Genomic DNA, 12,039 nt, shown 5'->3' with positions numbered 1-12,039 from the left:
AATAATGATTCCAAATCTACCTGGAGTCAACCATCCATCCCGATGGTGCACAAAAGCAGTGAAGAAGAGAGTGCAGTGGGGTGATTTGTGACACAAAAGGAGCAAGTGTGAAAGGGAAGGTTTAAAATATAGTAGTGAGAGCTGCCATTATGTATGGTTTGGACACTATAGCACTGTAGAGTGACCATGATGAACATTATTAGAAAAAGAATACCTCAGAGGGACAGCTCAGGTTGAGCATTTGGAGATAAAGATAGTGAAGCTGAGATTGTTTAGGCATGTGCAGAGGACATTTTGGACAAAGGATGTTGAATATTGTTGAATACTGAGGTGCCAGGCAGGGGGAAAAGAGTAATAGGAGGTTCTTGGATGTGATGAAGGAGGACATGCAAATTTGTCAATGTGCTAGAGGAGGATGTGGATAAGGTGAGAGACCGATGATCCACTGTCGGGACCTCTAAAAGGAATACCCAAAAGAGGAAGGTGAGAAGGTATGCCCGAAAGTTGATTCTGCTCATCTGGAAATCAGTGGGAGACACCAAGAAACTGAAAAAGTATCTTGGAATGAAAGGTTTCTCCCACTGAGAATGCATGCATCCGGGTGAACAGACTCAACTTTCTTAGATTTTCTTACCCGAATGATCGAACATGCATCAAGACAGGAAGATCTGTGGAGAAAAGCTAAAGGATTTTTTAACTTACTATTTTTTTTAATGTATTTATTCTTTACTCAATACTCAAATAAATAAACAAATAAATAAATACCCCACAACTATCTGGAATGTTTAAAAAATTCCAGTTTAGTATTCTCTGTCCATTTGTCAGACACTTACCTTCAGAAACTAGAGTCAAGTGCCATGGAAGTCAAGGTGTGGCGCTTTCATTACTTGCATGGCATCTTTTGGTTTAGAATAAATTCATTTGGACTTCTCTAAGTAAAGCCAGACGTTGCATTTTTAAGTTAGCATGTTATCATTTCAGTTCAGTTCATTTCAGTGTTATTTATACACCGTCAGTTCATGGCGAACTCACTCAAAAGACAAATTAGCAGTCTCTAGCGTCAAATACGTGAATTTTCCTTCACGTATTTTTCTCCATATCTTGTTATCTCTAAATCTGGCAACCCAAATGTTAAGAAATCACGCGTGGACGAAGCTTCTTCTGGGGTGTTTAGCGGCGGCTCGTGAACGGCGGATAACTTAGTATGTACAGTAAAAAAAAAAAATAAATAATCAATCACTCAATCAATCACTCAATCACTCAATCAATCAATCAATCTATCTATCTATCTATCTATCTATCTATCTATCTATCTATAAAAACAAACAAACAAAAGGTTTATTTTAAAACACAACGATTATATATTACTGAACTAAAATAAAAGACAAAAAAAAATTCTTTTGTAAACTTTTATAGAATTTTATAGAATAATAAACACAGTGACAAACTACCTTTTGGGTTATAATTCTCATTTCACTCTTACAAACATCAAATTATTATTATTATTATTTATTTATTTATTTATTTATTTATTTATTTTAACTTTCTCACGTTTTTATCCTGCTTTAACGGACAATTGCATGACACAATGGTACTATGCCATCCTTAAAAAGCAATCTTAGTTAATCATAGTCACTGATTTGGCTGCAAGAGGGAGATTCATTATCACATGCTTCCATGTGGCTTCCAGTGTGATGCAGTGAGACACAAAGGACAATACGAAAAACATACTGTAGTTTCATGTGGCTTTTTGAAGCAAAACATCATGCAAATACCCAAAGCACCATTAGGTGGCATTACTGATTAATTTAGGCTACATTATCAGTCCATGATTCAGCCTTGATATGGAGTTATGTAATAAGAACTGCCCAGGGGGTAAAGGTAATAAATTTAGAAAAGTACTTGGTGTGTGCAATTCATGCATGGACTCGAGCAGAGGTCTCCAGTACCCGAGAGCTACTGTCCTGCAGCTTTTAGATGCATCCTTGCTCCGGAATGCCTGAATCAAATGATTGGCTTGTTACCAGGTCTTTGCCAAACTTGATGGCATGCTGAAGAGGTAATTCGACCATTTGATTCAGCTGTGTAGGAGTAATGATGCATCTAAAAGCTGCAGGACAGTAGCTCTTGAGGACTGGAGTTGGAAACCCCTGTGTTAGAGGATTTAGGTGAGTTACAAGAGGATGGTGCATATGTGAGCAGTTGGCTATTGAAGACGTTTTTTCTAAGTAAATGTACTTGCGTGAAGTTGCCATTGACATGGAATCCTCACCATATGTTAGTATCAACCCATCCAATCCACACATTATGTGCAACAATGTGAAATGAAACAGGGAAAAAGTATTGAACATGTCAAAAAATCAACCAATGAGCTCTCTCAACACACACACACACACACACACACACACACACACACACACACACACACACACACACACACACACACACAGTTCTGACTACCTTCCTTCTCTTTGTTACCATCCGACTATACACTTCTTGACTCCGAATGACATCCCGTAGATCCTGGTGGTGTGGATCAGTGAATCAATGTCTCGTTCATCCTTGGCATACAGCTTGATGTCATCTATCTAGATTAGGGGGCTGACAATTGCTCCATTCCCCAGTTGGTATCCGTAGCCTAAGGAGCCTAAGGAGACCCTTTCTTGGATGTCTGCCACTGTGATGCTTACTGGAGCTGTTCAGGGAGGTTGCTATGGTCTGCTCTTAGATCCACTATAGCCACTGAGCACTGTTGTTATGGGTTATGTCAAGTCTCAGGTATGGATAGCTTGCTGTATTTCTTAGGCTTTCCTTGCTGTACTACCCTTTCTTCATCACACTTTTCTGCAGCTCTGATAGTTGGCTTCCCTGTGTGCTATCTTGATCTTGGCCTCTAGTCTCTTTTTCCAGAAAGGCACAGCTGATCACTGTTTTCATGTTGTAGATCAGTCAAAGGAGCTTGCAAAGAAAAGCGTCTGGACTTCTTTAAGTTGCTTGAAGACGTTTCACCTCTCATCCGAGAAGCTTCTTCAGTTCTAAGGTCAAATGGTGGAGAGTCCCAGATATAAACCTAGTGGGAGTGACCCCCCACAGAGGGACAAAAGGACCCCCTGATGATCCTCTAGTCGCCTGAGCCAAGGTGGGAAACTGGGCGTGGGTCCCAATCAGCCAGAGTTTCGGGTGTGTTCATTGTGAAACCTGGCCCCACCTTATCATGCGAATTCCTGAGGTCAGATGGCCCAGGATGTGAGTGGGCGTTAAGGCGACTGGGAAGGGATCTCAAAACTGGATTATAGATGGCAGAGAGTTGGTGTCGTAAACCCACCTTGGCTCAGGCGACTAGAGGATCATCAGGGGGTCCTTTTGTCCCTCTGTGGGGGGTCACTCCCACTAGGTTTATATCTGGGACTCTCCACCATTTGACCTTAGAACTGAAGAAGCTTCTCGGATGAGAGGTGAAACGTCTTCAAGCAACTTAAAGAAGTCCAGACGCTTTTCTTTGCAAGCTCCTTTGACTACGATGACCTGGATGACTGAGAACCTTCACAGACATGTTGTAGATCAGTTTGTTTCTGCCTGGTTTCCCCTGACGTTGCATTCACATCTTCTAGTAGACCTTCAGAGGGTACTTCACAAAATTGGTCATGGAGGGTCCAAGTTTTCAGCTTAGCCATGATACTATCTCTCAGGTAAAGCGCTCAACGCCTTCAATGTGCAAGTTGTACTTGGGGCTCGGTACTCAATCTTAGGTGGGGTGGGGATGATAATATCTCCCCCCGACCTGACATGCTGGTTTCCCCTTGTCGTAACAATTATGCTGTAGCTCATCAATCTCTAGTTGTGATAGCAGTTGCTTGTCCCTAATGTTGGAACACTGAGCTATTAGTTGTTTCACTTTTAGTCTAGATGTTGGGTACAGAAAATAACATAGGCCCCACATGTCTGTGAAGGTTCTCAGTCATCCAGGGCATCGGGAGCTTGGAAAGAAAAGCGTCTGGACTTCTTTAAGTTGCTTGAAGGTCTTCAAGCAACTTAAAGAAGTCCAGACGCTTTTCTTTCCAAGCTCCTTAAAATAGGCCCCACATCCACTTCATGTAACAGCACCCGTTTCTCATCCCTTGTTCCCTTATGCCTTCTTGTTATAACAACAATCTAATAGCATTTAACAAGCTAACAGAACCCACCTTTAGGTCTGCTTTGCACAGGTTGATGAGGTGGACACTGCAAATGCTCTTATAGAATACAGGGATTGTGCAACACTGAGTGGCAACCTGGGTTCATTCAGGAATTTTGTTATCTCATTCATGGAGCTGATATAACAGAGAAGATCAAAGTCCAGTCAAAATGGACTGTGAAGTCAGTAAAATAAATGCCATAGGGTAACTATATACCTCAGAAATCTGCTGACTTTTTTAGATCAGATTTGCGGAGAAACAGATATTATGAGTACACAAAACTCCTTTGGGATAAATTATGCATTATGTAAATTATGCATCAGTTCCAGTGTGCAATATACTGAAAAACGGACTCATTTGCCATGTGCATGTATTAAATGTCACACACGCACATGCACGCACACGCACACGCGCGCGCGCACACACACACACACACACACACACACGCGTGCGCACATACACACACACAAATAAAAAAGTGTCCAAACTTTTCATGACAACCTGATTAATAGAAAAGCCAAATGAATAGGAGGCATGAACCTTTAACACAGTGTCAACAGCACGAACTGAAAACACAAAAAAACAAACTTTTAAGGGGAATGTTGAGGCTGTTTCATTTCTTATTAGAAAAAGTTTTTTATTTACTTCCTTTGCTAGATCTGAGCATAAATTGAGCATATGCAATTCTACAATTTTAAGTCCTGACATTATAGGACACTTAGAAAAAATATTGTCTACAATGATCATATTAACCTTACACTTACTTCGAGCTGTTTTCTTCTCACAAGCTCTACAGAACCTCTCGGCCAAAATGGTGCCTGAGAGTTGAGAAGCATTTTATATTACTCAATACAAAAGTGAAACAATAATGTAAACCAGAGAAAGGAACACAGGGGTATACAGTACTGCTTTACATGAAAATGTTTTAATATTTTTTAACTGTTCAGACTCAATGAAATTCATAATAAATGTTAAAAAACTATAATTAGTCATTTAAATAGAATTTTTGAAACTCTAGCCAGAGGGCACAGAAAGGCATAATGACACTCCTGAACGAGGCATCCGTTCAATTGAATAATGCTAAGATGATACAGAAACAATCATATTATCATGGTTCTGGGTTATTTGATGAGTTTTCTTGTGTTTTCATATCTGTTATGCATTATTATGATTATTTTGATTTAACTGGTTAGTTCTGAGTTCATTCCTATTACATCTCTGAGTTCACTTATCATCAGTTTAGTTCCTTGTTTATTAGGTTCCCTTGAGTCTTTGTCCTCTGTGCCCCTCTCTCGGTGTCTCCGTTTATATGCGTGTGTGTGATGCTCATGTCTGGGTTTTCCCTATTTAGTCCCCATGTTCCCCTCTTTGCATTTATTTCATGCCTCCCCTGTCTGTAATGTTTGCCCATGTTTCCCCAGCCTGTCTCTCCCTGACCCTTGTGCCCCTTCTCGCTCTCGTTCCCTCTCTCTCGGGTCACCCCTCCTTCTCTCTCTCTCTGTTTTCATCTCCTCCTCTTGTTTACATGTTTCCCTTTGTGTCTCATGCTAGGTCTTCCCCATCTGTTATGTGTGTTCTCACCAGCCCGTCATATCCTCTGTATGTGTTCCATATTTATGTTTGCGTCTCGTCTCCCATTGTCAATTCCCTGTTCTCTTGTTAAGTCCAAGTGTTTTAGTCTGCCTTTTTACTGTTTTATTTTGACAGTCTCATGGTCCATGTTCAGTGTGTTTAGTTTTGCTTCCACTGTGGCGTCTTGTTCATTCACCTGTGTTCCCCATGTTTTCCCCTGATCACCTCCTGTCTGTATATATTGTCTGAGTTTTCCTCTGACCTTTGCTGTATTGTGTCTGTTTTCCCCCCACGGCTCTTCCATGCTTCCTCTCGTGTTTCCAAGGTTTCCCCAGGTTTTTCTAGTATTCCAGTTCTTGTCTTATTTTCTTAGTCTCTCCAGTTCAGACGATCCTGTGTTTAATTTTTGTTATTTATGTTTCTCCCTGTTTGGTATATCTGCCTTAATAAATAGCACACTTTCAGTTAAATTCCAGTTTCCATCTGTCTGTGGTCTGCTTTTGGGTCCTCACATAAACAATTCATGCAGTCTGCCTCTGCAGATTGTGACACATATTGTAGTTGGCCTTTGAAGTAATTAAATCATTGCACCACTCACTAATATATTTCAGTAATTAGTCCATTTCCAACGCTCATGTTATTTCTTGCAAAAGCATTACCAACTATTAAACTATTACAAGACTAATCAGATCTTTTATTTCTGTTCAGTTATACATTTTGCATTACTGTGTAGGCAGGTAGATTTTAACCCTGTGCAGCAAACTATCAGGATCCTGTAGGAAAGCTGGAAGGTTGTTCCTCTTAACGTAGACAGTGAAGGACAAAGCAGCAGCCGACAGAAGCAGAGGCCACTTATATGATCTCCTGGGTTTGGGCTCATCGCATTGCCTGGTCTGCAGGGGTTGAGTCACTCTCTCCCGCTGAGTGAGGATGGCCTCGCGGGCTCCAGCCCACTTTCCTGGCCCCCTGAGACGATACTGGTACGGCGTGCAGGGACCAAAGAGCACATTCATTCCCAGCCTGGGGTCAGTCAGCAGCATCATTGAGATGTTGGGTTGAACTCCCACTAGCTCTGCTATTTCATCCATGTAGCTGATGTAGTCCACCTGGATGGTGTGTCTCTGACTGGTGACATACCTGAAAATGACATTTAGGTTGAACATGTGCAGAACAAAAAGTGGCGTGTTACAGATCCTATATATTTAAGCAACCACAAAATCAAGTAAATATACTTTATTACCTTTGAGCCATGGCTGCCTGCTTCCACTGTATATCCTTCAGCATAACAACTACAGAAGGAAGCTTTATGCAGCCTGTTAAAGAACACAACAGTTTACTTTAGTAATAATGAAAACCTGTAAATGCCTAAGTTGAAAAAGAAAAGTATTTTAAATTAAACTCTGACCTTTAAAGACACGTGTGGCCCACCTGGCCTGCAACTTGGATATAGCCATAATAGATCCCAATGGCTGCACTAGACCAATGATAGCCAGCGTGGGGTGTTCAAGCTCAGGATGAAACACATATTTGTACAGAGATGCTTTGTTGTTAGACACAGAGACCACCTGTGAAGCCAGGAATGGAAAGGAAAACTGGTATCCTGTAGCAAACACCTGAAAGACAGCGGTCCATGTTAGTCAAAAGTCAATTTCACTGATCTCTATGAAGGTGAAGAAAAGTATGTAATTCCAGACCTACCACCAAGTCAACATCTTCCACTACACTGCCATCATCAAACTCCACACTGGAACCTTGAAATCTGCGGATGTTGGGTTTCACCTGAACTGTTCCAGAGAGGATGCGGTTGGGAAGCTCATCATTTAATGTTGGATATTGGCTAAACAGCCTGAAATGGAAAGTTAAACGTTGCCCTACTGATATGATGAAAAAAATGAATTTACTGGCTTTCCAGTCATGCAATCATGAAGCCAAGTTTTTGTCCAAAATATCTGATAGGAAGAAATGCAATAAAGTCATCAAAATAGTAATAAAGATTTGCCCAACACAAGATTCAAGGGAGTCTGCCTACTGCATTAGTGCAGTTGTAGATATTAACACAATACCTGTGCTTTGGCTTTAGACTGTACAGAGCATGATCAAATATTTTGTTTAGTCGTCTCTCTCCCAGACTACAGAAAAAAAACAAAGGGAACAGTTTTCCTTAGAAAGTCGAACACTCGGTTAAAATACAAGTCAATGGGAATCCTGTTATCCCCAAGTCTGTTCAGAATCCAGGCTCCCCTTCGAGTGCTCAGGTAAACCTAGGATGAAATTAATCATTGTCAGCCATTGCTCTGGTTCTTGGTATATTTTTTTAAAAATGTAATTCTCATCATATTGATAGCGTCTGAACTACTGATAGGTTAATAATTCATGTATAAGGTGTATGTTTTGGTGGTATGGATTCAGGTCCAAAAATGACAGAACTGAATTTAACTGAATGCATTTTGGGGTAAATTTTTATTATTTTAAAAAAATGTTAAATGAGGAATCAGTTCATCTCAGTCCAACCTGCTTGGTGACTCTACTCAGTTCCACTCCTATTTCTGCTCCAGAGTTTCCAATTCCAATCACCACGACCTTTTTATTCCTCCACTCCTCAGGAGTCTTGTAGTCTCTGCTGTGGAAATACTTCCCCTGGAAAGTTTCAATGCCTGAAGAAAATAAAACAACAAGACACAATCTCCCTTTCTGTTTCCACGACAGACATGGTTAAAGAATGTCAAACACTGTTATTAAATATTATTACTTCCTCTTTCTATTGCTACAGCCAAACTCTATAAGGCTACATAAAATCTACATGTAGTTTATTGCTAGCCCGCAGACATGTGTTACCTGGAAAGTCATGAAGAGGCATGTTGAGGTAGCAGTGGCGTCCAATACAGATCATTACAGCTTCAAAAACTGTGTTTCTCTTTCTTGCCATCCTTGTTCTCTGTTTCAACAACCCACTCGCCTGAATGAGAAAAATCTGATTTCTGCTTCACCTGCAAGACTTTGGTCTGGACAACAGAAAGACAGACGCAGGTTTTTGATAAGAGTGTGGGTATGCCCCATTTATATATATCAGTACTAAAAAAGTACTAAAAAAGCTTTTTTCTTTGAAAACTTGGTGATACGTTAAGTTTTGCCAACAGAATACAGAAAAATAGCAAAACATCCTTACGTTAAAGAGTATGTGCTTGGTGAGCTGGAAGTGGTCCAAAGTAGTCCACGATGAGGGAGTTGTGCATGTAGTTTGAGAAGTGCGCAGGGATGGGAAAATCACTGAAACACATCATCTCCTTGGAAGAGTTGATTATGACAGAAAAGTAAATACTGGCCCTGTCTGGCTCTGGATTCTCCTGCAGAGAAAGCCATGAATAGAGAAAAACAAATCTCATCTGTCAGAGCAAAGCAAAGTCCGATCTGTATGTTGTCTAACCCACCTTAAACCTCCACAGACCACCAATGTCATTGCTGCTTTGTTTTGGCCATAGCTATAGTCCACTCTGGCTTTGGATTTCACGTTCCCAGGTAATTTAATGTTGCAAGGCAACATGTCTTCACAAAATACTCTTGGGAGTCAACATTTAGTCAGGTGATAAGACCAACTCAAAAGAACTCAAAAGGCAGCTTTATTGCTGAACACCAGATATATAAAACTAACTAAACTGGGAATACACATGGAACTAAGCAGGTAGGCAAGCAGGCAGAACACATGGCCACCTCCTCCAACTTCTCCAGGGAAACGCCAAGGTGTCCCCAGGCCAGCCAAGAGATATAATCTCTCCAGCGTGTCCTGGGTCTGCTTCCCAGTTGGACATGCCCGAAACACCTCACCCAGGAGGCGCCCAGGAGGCATCCTTGTCAGATGCTTAAACCACCTCAACAGGCTCCTTTTGATTTGGAGGAGCAGCGGCTCTACTCTGAGCCCCTTCCGGATGGATGCAAACAGTTCCAGTGCAAGCTGGAGGCTGTCACTTGACGAAGCCAAGCTCTTGCAATGGAGGCATAAGTATCCAATGGCCGGTACCAATGGGCCACACACCACATACTCCCAAAGCACCTCCAACAGGACATGCTCAAATGCCTTCTCCAAGTCCACAAAACACATGTAGAGTAGACTGGTTGGGCAAACTCCCAAGAATCATCATCAGAGGTTAAAGAGCTGATCCAGTGTTCCACGACCAGGTCAAAAAAACATATTGTTGCTTCTGTATCCGAGGTTCGACCAATGGATGGACTCTCCTTTCCAGCATCCCGGCACAGACTTTCCCAGGGAGGCTGAGGAGTTTGATCCCCCTATAGTTGGAACACAGCCTCCGGTACCCCTTCTTAAAGATGGAAACACCCACCTCAGTCTGCCAATGCAGGATTGATAATAATTAATTATTCTATTATTAATTATTACTATTAAATAGTTTTTATTTGATTTATAGTTCAACTTATTGTTCACATTTTTGTTCTTCATGTATATCCTTAGTATTTTGAATCTTAAGATCTTATTTCCCATTATTGTGCATATCTGAGTTTCTATACACAATAATGTGTTTTTTCCTTCTGTGTTTTCCTCATGTTGACTTTACATTTGTGTCTAAGTTTCCCTCTTTGGTCATTGTTACTTATTTCCTGGTTTAGTTTGCTAGTTGTTTTTTTCTGTGCCTTGTTTATAGTTTTACTTCCTCTCCTTTGATTGCATTGATTGTGTGGACTTGCCTATTGTTTCCCCATTAACCCTCATTGTGTGAGTATATATAGTCCTGTTGTTTCTTTGCTCACTGTAAGTGTCTGTTAACCTACTTGCCTTGCCTTGCCTTTGATTTCTAAAGTTTGTTTTATGTTTTTGACTGAAATATATATTTTTTTGACTTTTGCTTCTTGAATTTGAATCCTCAATACTCTGTGAAACACCTAGACTCAGAAACTTTCTATAAACATATATAAACTGCCACATGCCCCATATCTCACAACAAAACGAAGCAATCATAAACAGATGAGAACACCTAAATGTACAGTTCAGAACTAAAAATGAAGAAACAGCTAACCCTGATACAACAGCCCTTAATGCACTCAGCAGTTATGATAAAGAATCCAAATTTCTTACCTTGTTTGAAGAAATTAAGAGAGCTTTCATACTGCATTTAACTCAGCAGAGAGTAGGAATGAAAATGGTTGGTCTAAATATAAAAGGAGCCTATGAACCCTTGCTTCACAGGAGGGTCAGTTATTTGACTCCAGGACTGAAGGAAAAGCAAACAAATCCTCAGTATGTTATATTTTGCATGTCAGTGACACCAAAAAGCAAAAATTACCATTATACAAAACCTGGTGTTAAAAAGAAAAGCACAGTAAAATTTGAAAATATACCGAGTTTCATCTTAAAAGGATTTAAATGGTTTTCTAAAATGGTACTTTGCTTTTCAGTGATTCACTCAATACAAAACAATTCTGAAAAAGTTAGGTTTCTGAGTAGATTGTAAACAGAAAACAAAAAACAACAATCTGCAAATCCCCTAACCCACATTTTATTTACAGCAGAACACGACAAACATCAAATGCTTAAAAATGTTAGCGCATTTTGAATTTGATGGCACCACCACATCTCCGAAGTGCTGGGAGGTGGTAACAAAATACTGGAATAGTAAGTGTTACTGAAAAATATCTGGAGGAACAGTTTGCCAGTTATTCGGTTAACTGGCAGTAAGTCAGGAACGTAACTATAAAAAGTTTCTCAGAGGTAAAGATTGGCAGAGGGGCACAATTGTTCAGCAATTTTAGGATGACGTTCCCTGATGTAAAATTTTGTAGACGGGCATGTTTTTAGTGTTCTATAATGAATTACAGGTTTATATTTGAAACTCACTGCATTCATATTTTCATGTACATAGCTTCCAAACTTTTTTGTACATATTCTTGCATGACTTGGATAAGCACACCTTTCTGACGTTTCTCAGATGATTGGTGATGACTGAAGTTCTCACTTGCGTACAGATTCACCCCCTCCCTCCCTGGATCACACTTTTCTCTCAGTTCCTATGTTGTCTCCTCCTTTGTTAGCTGTTTCTATTTAACACTTTTATCTCTGCTACCAAAAAATCTAATTACAAACATGAATAGCAGAAAATGTCACATTGTCAGGCACTGTAGCCAGAAGTTTCACACTTTGAACTGATTGTTCATACTGGACAGTGCACTGGTTGTTACGCACACCAACATTGACGCCATCACAGCACCATCAAAATTTATAATGGTGCTTGAAGCATGTCAGAGTTGACCATATCCTGAACAATATGCGTCACTTCTCAGAAAA

General features: G+C 40.3%; 1 pseudogene across 1 annotated transcript; it reads right to left on the bottom strand.

Annotated features, from left to right (window-relative positions):
• Positions 1–4,924: 4,924 nt before the first annotated feature.
• Positions 4,925–10,912, bottom strand: LOC146546581 (flavin-containing monooxygenase 5-like; annotated as a pseudogene). The gene is made up of 9 exons (XR_014890800.1): positions 10,834–10,912; positions 8,914–9,091; positions 8,583–8,749; positions 8,259–8,401; positions 7,811–8,008; positions 7,446–7,593; positions 7,153–7,360; positions 6,988–7,060; positions 4,925–6,884 (listed from the first exon to the last, which is right to left on the bottom strand). The product of XR_014890800.1 is annotated as a flavin-containing monooxygenase 5-like (transcript).
• Positions 10,913–12,039: the final 1,127 nt, after the last annotated feature.

This window comes from Mchenga conophoros, linkage group LG23 (assembly GCF_057382185.1).
Source record: "Mchenga conophoros isolate Kocher_MC1m ecotype Shallow Benthic linkage group LG23, M_conophoros_male_GT1.1, whole genome shotgun sequence".
NCBI lineage: Eukaryota > Metazoa > Chordata > Actinopteri > Cichliformes > Cichlidae > Mchenga > Mchenga conophoros.
The sequence above is the reverse complement of the archived record's forward strand: the minus strand, read 5'-3'. Positions and strand labels throughout refer to the sequence as shown.